Here is an 18,635-nt window from a genome sequence, read left to right as displayed (position 1 = left end):
AGGCTGAAAATGTTGAATAAATGAAGCCCATTTAATGTGTCTATCATCAATTAGAAAATGAAACAAGAAATACTTGATACTTTGTTAGTTAGCAAATCGATACCCATCAAATATATTTCCAAACTTTTTATAGGAACAAAAACAATCAATTCTTTGTCATATGCATTGTAATTATCTTAAGTTTACGACGTTCAAATAGTCATCTTGCAAGAGAATTGCACCGATACCTTTGCCACTTGCATCAGAGACGACAACAAAGAATGATTTATTAAATGTAGGCAATCTCAAAGCAGTCTTGAGTGCAGTGAATGAGTTTTCATGCAAATCAATTCAGATATATGGAGTGTTTTTTCTTTAATAAGAGAGTCACATAATGAGCTTTGCACACAAAATTGTAGACAAACTTCTCATAGTAATTGCAAAAACCTAGAAAAGAACTTAATTCATGCAAAATTTGGCCATGAATTACATTGCTTCTCTCTTCTTTGGGTCAACATGAATGCCTTCTTTATAAACAATATGTCCTAGGTATTCAATTTCAAGTTGAAAAAAAGTACTTTTCTTTGGATTCAAGTACAATTAATTATTTTTAAGTGAGTCAACGAACACATGCGTGAGATGTCCTTAATGATGTTGTTCAGACTTACTAAACACCAATATATCATCAAGAAAGACAAATCACAAAATTTTGGTGATCAATAGGAAATTTGTTCATCATTCGTGTGGAAGTTGAAGGTCCATTTGTAAGACGAAGGACATAAAAAATAATAATAGTGCCCTAAATGCAGTTTTGTAAGCATCCTCTTGTATCCTTTTGACTTGATGGTATTCTGAGTTAAGATCGACTTTATAGAAAGTAGTAGCCCCTTTCAATTTTTCAAGTAGATCATCTACTCCAAGAATGAGGAATCTGTTCTTGATAGTGATTTTGTTCAAAGCCTTATTGTTAATACACATAGGAAAATTTCCATTCTACTTCTAGACAATAAGTATTGGATGCTCCATATGGTGATCTATTAGGTTTTATGGGTCACTTATTTCAAAAATCCCGAGATTGTGTATGTATTTTTTTTGTGCGCAATAGGATTTACTCTATAAGGTGCTCTAAAAAGTGGTTCACTATTAGAATGATATCTATCCTATGGTCTTCAAGTTATGAAGGTGGAACTCTAAGAGGCAAATCATGCATAAAATAATTCATGAATTGAGAAAGAAATTCCTTGTGTCAATCATTATGTGGTGATTGTAGTTTGGGAGACACTTTGTTTATAAGCACAAGGTATGATATAGCTCGTATGTGAGAGAGAATAAATTTTTGTTGCTCAAGTATGGCTTGAATATAAATTTCTAATCACTATGTTTAAGAATGTGTGAATGTGTTTTATGGTCCATTGGTGGATAAATTGATGTTGAAATGGCACACCCAAAATCGCATCACTTCTATCCAAAGGTATGACAAAAAATGTGTGTTTGCACAAATCCACCAATAAAAATTGAACTTCCACTTGATTCTGACAAGTATATCGATGGTTATTGAAAACAATCCTTACTTTATACCATGAAAAGGCATAATGTAGAGTGAGTTGTTGTGTAAGGTGAAGGAGTACGAGCGGAAGTGCGACGCGAGAGAGAGTGCGAGAAGAAGAGCACGACGATATGGTGAACTCGCTCTACTGTAATGTGTAGAGCATAGTGAGTTCTTATTAGGTTTTAACAAAAGAATATGTGTACATACCTGGCGGCCCGCCCACTTACCTGGGCGACCACATTGGGCTTTATACCCCAACAACCTCCCACTTAAAGTCCAATGTGGTACTTTAAGTGTGAGAGAAGCTACTATACAAGCTAATATACAAGAGATGTAGAGAAGTGATGTACTACCCTACACCTAACTGCTTGCGAAAATGCGCAAAGCTCTCTGAGGGAAGTCCTTTTGTAAGTAGATCAGCAGGATTTTCTGTGGTGTGAACTTTGACAAGCTGAAGTTGCTTATCCTCGAGCATTTCCCTGATGAAATGATACTTCACATCCACATGCTTTGTCTTTGAGTGATAAACTGGATTGCGAGCCAATTGTATAGCACTTTGACTATCACAATATAACATAGGCATCTCTTCTTTGATTCCCAAATCTGTTACTAGTCAATTAAGCCAAATTGATTCTTTGCATGCCTCTGATGCTGCAACATATTCAGCCTCTGTAGTAGACTGAGTAACACAATCTTGTAATCTAGAACGCCATGATACTGCTCCACCAGCCAATGTAAAGACATACCCTGACGTAGACCTTCGGTTGTCTAAGTCACCTGCATAATCTGAGTCTGTAAAACCCTTTACACTTAGCTCCTGACTCCCATAGCATATACGCATACTCTTTGTAGCTTTCAAGTATCTCAATATTCCTTTCACTGCCTCCCAATGTTTCTTGCCTGGGTTTGACATGTATCGACTTACTACTCCCACTGCAAATGCAATGTCTGGGCGAGTAGCAATCATTGCATACATCAAACTACCCACTGCAGACGCATATGGAATCTTATCCATTTCAGCCTGTTCTTCCTCAGACACAGGACAATCTTGTTTGCTAAGTTTCACATATGGTGGCAATGGAACACTCAATGCCTTTCCCTTCTCCATATTGAAACGTTGCAAAACCTTGTCAATATACTCTGTTTGAGATAACCAAATCAACTTCTTTGATCTGTCTCTCTCAATGCGCATACCAAGTATATGACTTGCCTCACCCATGTCTTTCATGTCAAACGATTTTGCCATCTTTGACTTCAAAGCTGAAATTTCTTCCAAGTGCTTGCCAGCAATCAACATGTCATCCACATACAAAATAAGGATCAGCCAACTGCCATCCTTAGCCTTCTTTGTATATAGACAGTGATCGAACTCACTACGTTTGTAGCCTTGAGAAAGCATAAACTTGTGGAATTTATGGTACCATGCCCTCGGTGATTGTTTTAAGCCATAAAGACTCTTTAACAACTGGCATACCCAATCTTCCTTGCCTTTCTCAACAAACCCTTCTGGCTGCTGCATGTAAATTTCCACATCTAAATCACCATGCAAGAACGGTGTCTTGACATCCATTTGGTGCAACACCAAATCTAATATGGCAACCAATGCAAGAAAGCATCTCAATGTAGTCATCTTGACCACCGGAGAGAAGACTTCATCAAAGTCAATGCCTTGTTCTTGCTTAAAGCCCTTGGCAACAAGCCTTGCTTTGTACTTTGGCTGACTATCATGAGCGGTGATCTTATACCTGTAAACCCATTTACAAGGTAGAGCCTTTTTGCCCCGTGGTAATTTAACTAGCTTCCATGTCTTGTTTTTATGCAGAGCTGTCATCTCTGACTGCATGGCCAATTGCCAATTCCCGGAGTCCTTCATTTGCATTGCTTCCTTGTAACATGAAGGCTCATTGCAATCAGTCAACATGACATAGTTCATAGATGGAACAAACCTATCAGGAGGTCGCGTGACACGTCCAGATCTACGCACAATAGGTGGCTCAGGCTCAGCCACAACCTGTGGTTCCACTCTATCCTGTCCTTGCTCCTCTTGAGCCCTGACATTTTGTCTTGCACGTGCAGGTCCATCTTCTTGGAAGACAACTCTTCTAATCTCCTCAGCCCTCTCTGGTTTAGAATGATATTTGGATTCATTAAAGTGAACATCATTGCTGCGGACAACCTTTCTGGATTCGGGATCCCAAAGTCTGTACCCCATCTCACCAGAATTACCATAGCCTAGAAAGATGCACTTTCTACTCTTTGGCTCAAGTTTGTTCCTAAATTCCTTTGGAACGTGAGTATATGCCTCACAGCCAAAGACTCTGAGATGCTTGTATGAGGGCATTTTGCCTGACCATACCATCTCTGGCACTGAATCCTTCTGCAAAACCTTGCTAGGAGATCTATTTACAAGATGAACAGCTGTTGATACAGCTTTAGCCCAAAACCCATTTGGCAGCTGTGCATTAGACAACATACTTCTGACCTTCTCTTGTATGGTCCTATTCATCCTCTCAGCAACACCATTTTGAGGAGGATTGTAAGGAGCAGTAAGTTCACGTTTTATACCTTTTGACTCACAAAAGTCCTGAAAGGCCTTTGAAACATACTCTCCACCATTGTCAGTGCGTAAGCATTTAAGCTTCTTGCCACTCTGATTCTCCACAAGTGTCACAAACGTTTTGAAAACACTAAACGCTTCATCCTTGTGCTTGAGAAAGTAAACCCATACTTTCCTCGAGTAATCATCTATAAATGTCATAAAGTAAGAAGCTCCCCCTAGAGATAGGTTAGGCATAGGTCCACACAAATCACTATGAACAAGTGCCAACTGTGTATCTCTTCTACTGCTTCTATGCTTATGTGGCTGTTGTGTTTGCTTACCATACAGACAATGTTCACAGAATTCAAAATCATTAAATGAAAAGCCAGGCAAATAACCAGAACGAGACAAGATTTCCATTCCCTTCTTGGACATATGTCCTAATCGGCTATGCCACAAAGAAACGTTCGGCTGCTCGGTTACATTGATTACATTTTTAGAGACATTTGATACATAAATCATGTAAAGTCCTCCAGACTTTACTCCATGTGCTACTGTCATAGAACCCTTGGATATCTTCCACATGTTCTGTCCAAAAATGGTGACGTAGCCAGCATCATCAAGTAAACCTGTGCTGATCAAGCTCTTTGTAATTGCGGGAACATGTCTCACATTCTTCAGCGTGAAAGAAGAGCCATTCTGAAACTTCAATTGAACATCTCCAACACCTAAGATCTCACATGTCTGCCCATTGCCTAGCCGAACATGATCTCTAGTGGTCACATAAGAGGTAAACCACTGTTGAGCCAGCAGAGGATCACACCCACATTTTTGCTCACACCCATCATTTTGTAACCATTGATTGTAATAAATGTCTTTCCGACATTAATTTTGATTTGAGCCATTCATTAAGTAACAGGACTCAATTGAGTTTCCAGCTCGTAATCCCGAAGTAATTTCACCTGTTAATGTAAATAATTAGAGATGTTCTCACCTCCAAGGCTGAGGTATATAAGCCAAAGTTTTGTAACCTAAGGGGGATTCAATTATTAATCAAAGTGAGTTTTTGAGCGCCGTGACTGTGTCTGAGAGAGAGAGAGAGAGAGAGAGAGAGAGAGAGAGAGAGTCTTATCTCCTTGCTACGCGAGCTACGGGACCGCCATTGGAGAAGCGACACCGCCATTGTGTTAGCAACGGTGAGAGCTACGCACAGATACCAAGAGTGCGCGCTATCGGCTTCTACGTGTGGTAAGTTCCTACGAGCTTCGGTGTGAGTTTTCTTCCAACTCGTGTGTCGGAATAGAGCGTGCAGCATATCTATAGAACCACAACAAGTAGAGCTACACATTAGTACCATCAGGGTCAAGTTTCGGTCACCTGTATTTTTCGGCCTGTCTTCATACGCGTTTACCGCACGGAGTGATTATAGGTTGATTTTACAGTTCAAGTCTTTAGGGTGTTGTTCTTACCTAGTGCATAGACTTCCCCTTGAGTTTGAGATCGATTCAATGATTCTAGATCCTGTTTCGTATAGCATTCGTTCGTAGTACGGATTTCAGTCACTTGCGTGTTTTAGAACTTAGATTTGATTTCCTTAGTAGTGATTGTCATTAGAAGGTCGAGTAGGTGATTTGACACCCACCTAGTTGTTTACATGCGCCTGCGGGTCAAGCTTCGTCTTCGTCTGACAAATTCTGTTGTTGGTTGAGTTCTCGCTATTTAGCTTCCGCTAGCGGCGTAACCGCCTTAACATTTGGCGCCGCTGCCGGAGACGAGAGCCCTAAGTAGGTGACCTTAGACTAATCCTACGAGGTGAGTCGTATAAACTACTTTGTATACTTTAGTTAGAAAAGATCTAGGAGTGGTGGACTCCGAAGGTCTCGAGAGATACTAGGAAGTGGGGTATTCCTGGGTCTTCCGCGTTGACAGTATTTTTAGTTTAGCGTAGATTAGATTGTTTTTGATGGTGTTTAAGTGGTTGTTGACATAAAAAGAATTTGCTACTCCTTGTGTGGTAGTAAATCTCTTTATATTTTCAATTGCAAAAAATCCATTTTATGATTAGAAGTAGCTTAGGTAGGGCCTGATTTGATCCTGATCTAGAGCTATCAATTGGTGTTCTATTTGCTTGATGTGTTCGATTGCATGTTAGATCACTGAAAAAAAAGTCTCTTTGGTAGTGAAATATGCAATAAACAAAGTTCAGAAAAATTTTCTGTGTAACTGATTGTTGCTGAGCACTTAAAAGAGCTATTGGAAGAGTTCTGTGCTGAAAAACTGGAAATCTGCAACTTTAGACATCATACGCGTATGATGTCTTAGGACCTAAACAGGGACTAAAATTGAAAATTTGACATTGCCAGAGTGTTTAGAAGGGGGGTTTTACCCTAAGATCAACTTAAAACAAGAGCATTAACACTCAAAGAAACCCAAAAAGACAAGTCGGAGTCCAAGAAACGCAAAGAATAGGAAATTTTGGATTCAAATCTTGTTTTTACATTCAAACCTGACAAAAACACTTGAAACTCAATTATAAACATTGGAGAAGGCTTAAAACCAAAAATAGTCAAAATCTGGGACAAAAGACATCATACGCGTATAATGTCTTTTGGCACATCCACTACTTATTTTTGAAATCTGACCTGACAAGATTGTCACAAACACTGTTGAAAGCATAAATATCAAGTTTGGACCCAAATTGATGAAAAAGACATCATACGCGTATGATGTCTTTGACCTAATTTTGGACATATTTTGATACTTTGCTAACACAGATCCATTGTAATAGCTGTCTAGAGGTTATATTTCAAGTTTCATACCATTTGGATCACAATTGACCCAAAAAACAAGTCAAAAGCGGGAAATTGCCAAGAAAAGCCTGAACTAGCCATAACTTGCTCAAACAGAGTTCAAACTGAATTTTGTGAGTGAACAGAGCATAAAGGGGCCACTGAGAGTGAGCATAACCAAAATAGTCAAAATCTGTGAAAAAAGACATCATACGCGTATAATGTCTTTTTCAGCATAACTGCAACAAAATTCTCACTTGATGAAACAAAAGTTGTCCGACTGACAAGATTAAACAATTGACCAAGTATCAATCAGTTTGGATCAATTCTGACCACAAAAACTTGGGGAAAACAAATTGCCGAGACGGAAAAGCTACAGTCCTTTAGGGGAATTGATGAATTTGAGATCGGGCAGGAATCTCCGGAATAATCAACCAAAACAAGGGGAACCAGCAAGTGTCATATCAACCGAGGGAAGTGTAAACCAAAGTTGGGTGCAACCATTAGAGCCGATCTTTGAAGGAAGTGTTTCTGATACTTCTTCGGAGAGATCTTACGAGATTTTCACCGAAAACTTGGAACACTTGAACCTGAACAACAGAGAAAATATGGCAGCAGGATCATCAAACCCTTCCGCCACCATGAAGCTATTGTTCATAAAATACCAGTACGACAATGAGCAAGGTGCCAAGATCTACAAAGATGGAATGGACCGCTATTGTGTAAAGATAGAAGATAGACCTAGTGAGTTCAAGGACTTAGTGCCTGTGAGCTATAGCGGAGATAGATATCTAGATGACGAGGGTACCATGTACTTGGTAGTCCTAAACCCTAACATTGTGGACAAGTGGGGATTGATGGGCACCAAAGCCAAAATAGATGAAGAACTCGAGGAGAAAGCACCAATAATGAACTTCCCTAATGCGAGGTTAAGAAGAGAGAATGAAACTACAAGGATCAACACTGATAACATCTATGTGGGGCTGTACAAATATAATAATGGGGAGCAAGATCTCTATTATAGATGTGAAGAACCCTAGACGGGAGAGTTGACAGACCAAAAAAGACTTTATGTCTTTACCTACACAGAGGGATCGGAAGTGAAAATTGCCGCTTACGATAAGTATGGCAGGCAATACTCAACAATGGGCAAGAAAGAATTAGAAGGATATACATACTTTGGGGGACCACTACATCAGTATTATGTTACTTCTAGCTCACATAGACCAGCACCAACAAATGGAGTGCGAAACTCAATGACAACAGGAGGACAAAGAACTCAGGTTGCTGACTCTTTCAGTCAACCTTGGGACTCGAAGCTCGGACCAATGGGATCATTACATTCCAGAGAGTCAATGGAGACGAATCGAGGTAGTGCTGTTCCAATCCCGACCTATACCACTCCAGGTCCAAGGTTTGAAGCGGAACCATCACATTTACCTCCCAGTAGTAGATTCAGGGCAGAGGAACCGACAAGGGTAACCCATGAAGTCCATGATGCTAGAGAAAGCTTTAGCCGAGACACAGGAGCAATGAGATTGGTAGCAGATCATAGACGTATGAGACCATCTCAAGTAGCCAAGTGTATGCCAAAGAAGTATGGTGGTTCAGGAGATCCGTATGCACATGTGTCACTCTTTAAGCAAGTCTTAAGAGCTGAGCAGATAACAGATTTCCATACACAATACGAGGGATTTGGTCTTACTCTAGAAGGTACTGCATTGACATGGTTTCAACCAATGAACATAGGGGGATTCCATGACATTGACCATTTGCTAAGAGAGTTTGCTGAGGAATTCTCAAAACGAGGGATTAAGCACAATACGGTCTCACAAATATATGCTTTTAAACAGAGAGAACACGAAAAAGTGAAGGAAGCTTCACTTCGCTTCAAACAATACATTGAGAGATGTCCAGTACGTGAACGACCACAAGATGACAGACTATCTGTTCTCTTTATTGAGGGACTGAGGAACGACACTCTCAAGAAGTACTTGCACTTGAAAGCTTGTACAAGTTTCGAGCAAGTAACGAGAGAGGCATTGTACTTAGTGGATAACTGTACGGTTTATGGAGAGGTGTCAGCGGATACAGATTTTGCATCCAGTAGCTCCTCCTCCGTAGCGAGCGAGACTACCACTAAAAAGAATGTTCAAACAACAACCATGCCAAATGTAGAGCAAATGATAGAAGATGCTCTAAAAAGGATGGCACCATACCAAAAACCATTGCCAAAAACACTGAAATGGTGTGCTATTGAACAAAAATGGACAAATCATCCAACAGAGGAGTGTTATTACAACAAAGGGTATGTAAGGGAGCGCCAGTATGCACCTCCTGCTCAATTAGCACCACCTCAGATACATCCAGTACCTCGATACCCAACGGGAAATGTACCAGGACCTATGGGGATAGAAAGACCTCAACCGGTATTGGGACAACAACCACCTTTACCAGGAGCAAGACCAGTGGGCATTAGATATGCACCAACCTTAGAGAATCAGGAAGAACAAGCCTTAGTGCCTGTTCAAGCCTATTATGAAGAATCGGGTGCACACATGTCTCCGACAGTGTATTACCCACCAGAAGAACCAAAACAACCAGAACCATGGGGCATGATGGGGAATGTTGGAACACCAACAGTTACAAGTGCTTCTGATGAAGAGAGATACAATATGGACGCAAGAACCTTGATGTTCATAGCTCATGGAGGGTTAGCAGGACAGAGACCATCCTATCCACAAAGGACGAATCAAATGGGACCAAGACCAGCATTAGGACCTTGTTACAAGTGTGGAGGTGACCATCTGATGAATGTTTGCCCACATACGGAAATCATTCGAATTAACGCTTATTGCACTGAGTGTGGGGTTACTCACTTCATTGAGGATTGTTCAAAGAATCCAAACAAAGTGCAAAAGACGACATTGAATATGTTAGAAACTATTCCTACCAGCAGTGGGTCTGAAAATGAAACTCTGATACCAACGCAAGTTGTTACTAGAGCTCAAGCTAAGAAAACCACTAGGGAACCTGAGAATGGAAAGTTAGCGACTGAAGTGGTTAGTCAAGGACCGCGGAGTCAGAAAAACACATGGAAAGCTAGAAAAGCACGCATGAAGTTGAGAAAAGAACGTGAAGACGCTATTCTAGCTGAGGAACTAAAGCAAACTAAAGCTAGATTAGAAAAACTTGAGAGTCAAAACGGGAAACGAGAGATGAGCCCGGAAAGAACGAAACAAAAGAGTATCAAAGAAACAACGAGCTTAAGCTCAGGGGGATCAGTGCTAGTCGACAAAGTACACGAACCATTGGACGCACTGATGAGAGCTTACGAAGCTAGGTTAAAGAACAACCAAACACAAGAACAGAGGTGGATGACATACCCAAACGCAGAATTGGAAAAGCAGAGACTTGAAATGTGCCAGAGAATGATCGAGACTGCACAAGCCTTATTAGAACCACCAAAAGAAACAATGAATTGTGGAAAGGAAAACCCAATTCAGCAAGAGACTATCGTTTCACGGGTAGCTGAAAAGACTCCTAGTGCACAAAAGCCTGAAAATACACAAAAGGATGACCGCATAGTATTGAACACAACCGATCAGGAGATAGAGAGTTTTCATCCAGTCATACAGAGGATTTACGGAAAAGATGAGGATTACAATGAATTTTGGAAACAAGTGAGAGAGGCAAACTTTGCAAACGAGCTAAGTTGCCAAGCTAATCAGACAAATTGGGAAAAGGACATCAGGAATCCTCCCATAGTGGAATTTGAGGCAGGATCTCAAGTAGACTTGGATCTGCAATCTTACTGGGGAGATGGGGGCTCTGTTAGAACAATGGAGAGCAAACCTCATTCACTGAAAACCTTACCTTCATACTTAGGAGAGTATGAAGCAAAATCCGAGATTAGAGCACTTCCCTCACGAAAAATCTCATCAGAAAAAGTCATGGACTCGCAAGGATTGATAGAGATTTTGTCAACACCAGTGGCATGCACTATCACTCTAGCTGAGCTTTTGAGGCTAAGACCACATATGTGGACCACTGTAGGAAAATGCTTGGAGAAATTCGGGATAAAAGATTCAACATCGAGATTGCAAGAGAGCATTGAGGAGCTGAGCAAGCCACAAAAGAACGCTAAGCCTGTACCCTTAAACAAGGTCGGAGAGTATTGCGAAGGTGAAGAGGGGAATACAACCTTACCAGTTGAATTCCAAGGAGTGAACACAATGGCAATACTAGACAGCGGAGCTAGGGTAGCCATAGCTACAAAAGAAATCTGGAAAAAATGGGGGAAACCAGCAATAAGGAAGACTAGGTTGAAACTCCAATTAGCAGATGGACACATGGAGAAACCTATGGGGTTATTAGAGAAAGTTGTAGTGACTTCTTGCGGCATTGAATACGAACATACTTTTGCTATTGTCGATTTTGGCAAGGAGAATAACTATGATATCATACTGGGAAGACCATTCATGAGACAATTGAAAATGGTCCAAGATTGGGGCTACGATCACATATACTTGAGAAATATGGAAACCACTACACGTGTGAACCTGAAAGACCATAGCTACAAAGATGTGAACCGAACACCGGTAGAGGAGTTTGATTCAGCTACTTTGGCGGGATCCGAATTTCCAGCTTGGTTAGGTAAACCCAAGGAGTTATGGATGTGTGGAGCTTCGAAATGTGGAAGTATGAAACGAGAAGAATGTGTTTTAGAAAGGGCTATCGAAGACGAAACTTATGTAGGAGAACCCTTTCCAGAGGACACGTTTGAACCATTAGAATGGACACACATTCTAGCAACCCTAGATGTTTGTGCAATTCCGGATGGTCCCACAACGAAATTTTGCGACAAGGACGGGTACGACGTGGTTCCGTATTTCATGTTGAGAATTGTGCTCGAAAAAGAAAGCTGATTCACTTACCGATGGTGAAAAAGACGCTTTCGAGCAACCAAATGGATAAAGATGGAGAACGGGGAGCCAAAGTCAAGTCCAACCAACTGGATGGCTTCGCAACATATCCAATGAGCTGGAAATGCAACTCTCAAGAAGAAAAGTTGAAGAAATTCAACTCCAAGGCAAAAAGACGACTTCGGAGACTGAAATGCCTATAAGGGGGCTTTTTAGCTAAACTGATGACTTTTTAAGTTGAAAACTAGTTAGCAGGGCTTAGGGCACTAGCACAAAGCATTCTTTGCACAAAAAGACCAACATTTCAAGAAAAGACATCATACGCGTATGATGTCTCACAGCATGATTTTCACATTCATTTCAACATTTGAGTGCATAGCCTCATTCCACATGTTAATCACATCCTATGAACCAAGTATCATGAGAATTGGAGTTAGAAAACCCAAGGAAAACCAAAAAGACGCAAAGTAGGCCATAAAATTGATTTTTGGTCCTAATTTTGTCAAAATAACTCCAAACTCATTGAAACTTTGTAGGATTGTTGATTAACACATCTACAAGCTATCTGGAACCAAAAAGCACCATTTTGACACAAAAGACATCATACGCGTATGATGTCTATTTGCACTTACAGAGCCAAAAATGCTCATTTGTCATCATACATCCATTATATATATCTAATACATGCTACATATGAAGTTTAGAACCATTTGGTCAAGTGGATCACCCCATTAGCCCAATTAAGAGAAAATCCTTCATACAAAACCTATTTTTGTCCCAAATCCAACATATTCAAGTCCAAACCAAGATTTGAGTATAAACAGTCCTTCACTAGCACATGGAGAGTCCACAGAACCAATCCCATGAAAAATTGATGAAAAAGACATCATACGCGTATGATGTCTCTAGAGCCATTTTTAGCCCAAATTCTATCCAAACTTGATAAATCCACTGAATAAGCCTATCTAAAGCCAAAACCAAGCTTATAGAGAAAATTGGTCCAAAAATGCAATAAAAGACATCATATGCGTATGATGTCTCACTATGTGATTTTGGCACCTCAGGGCTTCAACCACCAAACAGAAGTGTTCTACATGCCATTTGAAAGTAATCCACCAAGTTTTATCCAATTTGGATCATAAAATCCATTTCCCTTTCAAAATTTTGCCAAGAGCTTGAATTGGACTAAACTGGCCAAAACTTGACCAAATGGGATCCAAACTCAAATCCAAGCATATGACACTCATGTGTACACTATCAGCTACAAGCACAACCAATATGAAGTCATTCTGACACAAAAGACATCATACGCGTATGATGTCTCAAGCATGTTTTTTAGCCCAGTTTGCATATTTTTTCACCTACATTGCATCCTTAGGCCCTGAATAGCTCATGTTTCAATTTTCAAGTCATTTGAATAGTTAAAAGCTTCATTTCGGCTTTCAGTACTAAAAAGACGCTAACTTCTGAAATTGGAGTTACAGGATCCATGGATTCCGCTAAGTCATCGGCAACTAAGAGAAAAAGACCAACCATCAAGGATGCTCTTGCAGAAGCAGAACCTTTTGATATTCCAACAGAAACCCTCAAGCCAACCAAGACTTGGGTGGAGGAAGCAGTACTAGAAAAAGAGGGAATAAAGATCTACCAGGGGACTTTCAGAGATCCTCAAGGGCAATCGGTCGATGTGCCTATGATCCCACGAGAATTAGTGGATTATAGCAGATCAGAGAACATCAGCAGATACCTGGAAAAGGCTGACTTACACAGGTTCTTCACCTCGAGACCATCAGGTGTAGACACAAGAAGAGTGTATGAGTTGGCAACATCCATTCAGAAGGATGGGAAAGCCACGTTGACAGCCATGGATGGAGAAACAGTTGAAGTACAGATCACTCCACAGCTCATTGCAGATGCATTGAAGCTGCACAACAAAGGGAGTTCTGTCAGAGAAAGAAGGGAGGCCATAGAGGTCTATGGATCAAAGAAACAAAATACAACCTACGGAGATATGGCAGATCAACGAGCTGCAACCCTTTGCCGATTATACAACCAGTTTTTCCATGTGTGCAGTAAAAGACCGCAGAAGTATACTACACCACCCCATGCCATTGCGACAACCATCACATGGGCACTGAAGAGCAACGTGCCAAAAGAGGTGAATTATGCTCAATACATCCACGAGCAAGTAATCGCCATGCACAACCAGAAACCAAAGTACATAGGAGGAGGAGAAATCCTAACAAGAATAGCTTATGAAGCTATTGGAGCTAGAGATCAAGGGCCACGGATTCCCTCCCAGAATGAGTGGCTTAGAGAAGCCGATGAGGAGGAAGAACAGCAAGAAGTATCCAAGAGGGCGTCCACAAGAGCACGCCGAAAACTAGAAATAGTTTCAGAACATGAAGAGGCTGTGGACGAGCCGCTCAAGAAGAAAGCGAAGAAGAAGGCCGATCCCAAGCAAACCAAAAGTCAAAAAGCCGCAAGAATGGAAAGGCTGGTAGAGCAATTTAGAGCGGAAAGAGCTCTAAAGGGGGACTTCGAAGAAATGTGGGTGTGATCCTCTGCTGGCTCAACACTCCCCCCCTCCGCGTTCATGTCGTCCCTGACATGACTTTTAGGCTTGGTCAATAGAGTCCTGTCGTCTTGAGCATCTGCAAATGTGATTCGTAGCGTAGGTTGCCGATGGTCAAGGTTGGGCCGAATATTTTGCTTTCGTGAGTGAAAAAGCCGGTGTAGAAAGCTTCTTTGAATGTTTGCATGTGGAAGCTAGGCAAAAACATAATTCTTTGGTATAAGAGATGTAACACCTTTGGTGATGGCTGCAATGAAAGATCATACATCATATCCGTCACTGTGTCGGCCGTCGATAGTAGACTCGAGGTCGTGGCTTTATCTGGCGCGAACACTTCAATGCATGCTAAGAGAGTCCTGCAGATTTTCTTTAGCATCTGACACGAAAGGTCAGGAGAGCCAGTAAAGAGTTTGATGGTGCCCGTTAGGGTTTTCACCATGTAGGCTTTACCTATTCTCTCTCCTTCCTTTGGTCCTGGCATCCTTGGGTAATTAAGCCAATTTGGCTTCTTTTCTGCAATCCTGCCATGCTCTTTCCAGCTTCTGACTCTTGGCACCGGGCAGAAGGTTGCATCCTCCCGAATCTCCTTTGGAGCCTCTACCAAGTAGATGAGGTAGGCTGGGTATTTGTTCAGCCAACCTTTCCTCCATTTAGGTTGAGAATCTACAATCTTCTTTGATTGTTCATCCTTTGTGATGTCGCCTTCGTAAAGAGCGACATACTGCTCCTCCTCTATTCTCTTTTTCGTCTTTATCACTTCAAATTTCATCAGAGGGAAAGGCAGGCTGGGTTGCATCCACTCTTCATGGAGCACTTTTGTGTCTAAACCTTGAAGTCTAATGGAGATGAGGAGTCTCCTTTCCCATTCCATTTTCGCCTTGGCACTTTCCTCTGTTGACTTTTCTATTTGGTCCTGGAGCCTTTGTTCTTCTTCTTCAGAGATTCCTGAAGTCGAGGCCACTTCTTGAACTGGGGCTGGATCTTCAATTGTGGTTGCCTCTCCAGTTTCAGGTAGCTCTATGGCTGCTCCCCCTGCTTCTTCTTGTGGTGGCTCTGTTTCTCTTCTTTGTTGCTCTTGGAGGTCTTGGAGCTGTTTGCGGAGGGTCTCATTTTCTGTCCTTAGTGTTTAGTTTTCTGATGTGAGCCTCTCCTCTGCAGCCAATGATCCCTCCGCCATGTGCAATCTTTGTACTTGCTCTAACCTCAGCTCTCTTTGCAAACTTCTGACCTGCTCTTCCAGAGCTGGTACGAGGGCTCCCTCTTGTTCTGTTCCTGCTCTGCTAGCTCTAGGGGTGGTCCTGAGTCTTGTGATTGTCCTTTCTTGAAGTTCGACTCTTTCCCTTAGCTCAATGAGCTCATCCTTGGCTGCCTCCAGCTCATCTTCTATTCTCTCCTTTGCTTCCTGTGAACTTGTTACCTCTCTTGAAGCTTCGGCTAGTTGGAGTATCAAGCCGTCTCTCTCGTTTTCGGCGTCGTAGAGTGATGCTTTATGACTTTCAGATTCAGTCATAGCATTCTCTAACTTCTTCTGCAACTCTGCTTCCTTTTGTTTTGCTGTCTCAAGTGCTACTTCCTTTGCTCTGGATCTTTCTTTAATCTTGCTGAGCAGTTCATGCACCATGTGCATGTCTTTTTCATCTTCATCTGTCAACTTGACAGCTCTTTCTGCCACCACCTCCAATGGCTTCGGCTCGTCCATTTTCTCTTTACTCTCCATTGTACCCTTTGTCTTTTCCTTCGTCCCTTTCCGATCATCTTGTTTCCGTAGGGATATCCCATAAACTGCCTCCAGGGCCTCTTCTTCACTGTATCCGATCGCTACCAGATCCTCATAATCATCTTTCTTTTGCTGAACTGGATCTATCTCCTTTTCCTTGGTCCCGGCCTCCGGCTTTTCCATAATTTCTGTTTCTATTTCTATTGTGGTTTCCTCCACAATAATTTCCATCTTCTTCGGGCTTGGTACAACAGTAGAAGAGGGCTGATTGTCCTCAGTCATCTTGGCTTTCCCTTTGTTTGCTTGCCCGTCTTTCTCTTGAGGTTCAGTAGACTCATCTACTTTCTTCTTCCCCTTATCGTCCTTTTTCAGCTCAGCTTTTAAAAGTTGTACTTCCTCTTCAGTATAAGGCTCGATAGGTTGCTGCTCAATTATGGCCTCCGACTCCTCATAAGCTCTAATATATTGATCATATTGATCAACATGTGGCCTGGCTGAGCTGGTTCCGACTTTACTGGGGTCCGGCACCCACATTTCTTCGAAGTCCCCCTTTAGAGCTCTTTCATTTTTGCTCACACCCATCATTTTGTAACCATTGATTGTAATAAATGTCTTTCCGACATTAATTTTGATTTGAGCCATTCATTAAGTAACAGGACTCAATTGAGTTTCCAGCTCGTAATCCCGAAGTAATTTCACCTGTTAATGTAAATAATTAGAGATGTTCTCACCTCCAAGGCTGAGGTATATAAGCCAAAGTTTTGTAACCTAAGGGGGATTCAATTATTAATCAAAGTGAGTTTTTGAGCGCCGTGACTGTGTCTGAGAGAGAGAGAGAGAGAGAGAGAGAGAGAGAGAGAGAGAGAGAGAGAGAGTCTTATCTCCTTGCTATGCGAGCTACGGGACCGCCATTGGAGAAGCAACACCGCCATTGTGTTAGCAACGGTGAGAGCTACGCACAGATACCAAGCGTGCGCGCTATCGGCTTCTACGTGTGGTAAGTTCCTACGAGCTTCGGTGTGAGTTTTCTTCGAACTCGTGTGTCGGAATAGAGCGTGCAGCATATCTATAGAACCACAACGAGTAGAGCTACACATTAGTACCATCGGGGTCAAGTTTCGGTCACCTGTATTTTTCGGCCTGTCTTCATACGCGTTTACCGCACGGAGTGATTATAGGTTGATTTTACAGTTCAAGTCTTTAGGGTGTTGTTCTTACCTAGTGCATAGACTTCCCCTTGAGTTTGAGATCGATTCAATGATTCTAGATCCTGTTTCGTATAGCATTCGTTCGTAGTACGGATTTCAGTCACTTGCGTGTTTTAGAACTTAGATTTGATTTCCTTAGTAGTGATTGTCATTAGAAGGTCGAGTAGGTGATTTGACACCCACCTAGTTGTTTCCATGCGCCTGCGGGTCAAGCTTCGTCCTCGTCTGACAAATTCTGTTGTTGGTTGAGTTCTCGCTATTTAGCTTCCGCTAGTGGCGTAACCGCCTTAACAACCACTCCTTGTTTGGAGACACATGAAGTGATGCCCCTGAGTCTATAATCCAGTCACTCAGTGCATTTCCATCAGATGCTGTAAGAAGAGCTGAGTCCATTGTATTCTTCAAGAAGTAGATGTCTCCTGACACTAGACTGTCATCCTCTGCAACAGTGCTTGTCACATTTATTTCTTGAATCTTCACTGAGGACTTGTTCTTCTCACCATGGTCTTCAGCTTTCTCTTTGCCTTTTTTTGCTTTCCATTCTCTGCAGTCTCTTTTCATGCGACCCTTCTTGCCACAATGGTAGCATTCTATGTCACTCTTGCCTTTAGCACTGCGGGACTTGCTATGAGACTGATTCCTCTTTCCACCTTTGTACTTTTCTTTGGTCCTTCCCCTGACAACTAAGGCTGTTCCTTTGCCTTTGTCCATTGTCTTTTTATTGGTTTCTTCATTAAGCAGACTTCCTTCTACACCTGCTATGTTCAAACCATCTGGAGGTGCAGAATTACTCAAAGCTGTGCGAAAAGTGTCCCAACTTTCCGGCAATGTGATCAACAGGAACATAGCTCTAACAGGTTCATCAAACTTGACACCTTGAGCTGACAACTGACTGTAGATTGTGTTGAATTCATTCAGATGATTGGACATAGGTGTCCCTTCTTTCATCTTCAAGTCAACAAGCTTCTTAAGCCAGTATACCTGTGAAGCTGCACTCTGCTTCTCATAAAGATCACTCAGCTTTAACCATGCTTGATAAGCCGACATCTCCTCTGCTACATTGAAGTAAACGCTTTCTGCCAAAGTCAGCATAATGGTAGAAAGTGCCAATTCATCCATTTCGCTCCATTCATCTTCGTCCATATCTTCTGGTTTTATCCCCTTGAGCTTTATAGGTTTTATCTGCTTCTTTTGTACCAACACGTGCCAAATCTGCTTCTTCCACAATGGGAAATTGGTTCCATCCAGCTTCTTGATATTGTAAAGAACAGTGTCCTGTGATCCAGCCATAGCTACGCTTCACAGTAGTTTACTTTCGTGGGAAAAATTCGGCAGAGTTTCCCCTGTAAACTGA

Source organism: Adiantum capillus-veneris, chromosome 30 (genome assembly GCF_014529385.1).
Source record: "Adiantum capillus-veneris isolate H3 chromosome 30, ASM1452938v2, whole genome shotgun sequence".
NCBI classification, from domain to species: Eukaryota; Viridiplantae; Streptophyta; class Polypodiopsida; order Polypodiales; family Pteridaceae; genus Adiantum; species Adiantum capillus-veneris.
The sequence above is the reverse complement of the archived record's forward strand: the minus strand, read 5'-3'. Positions refer to the sequence as shown.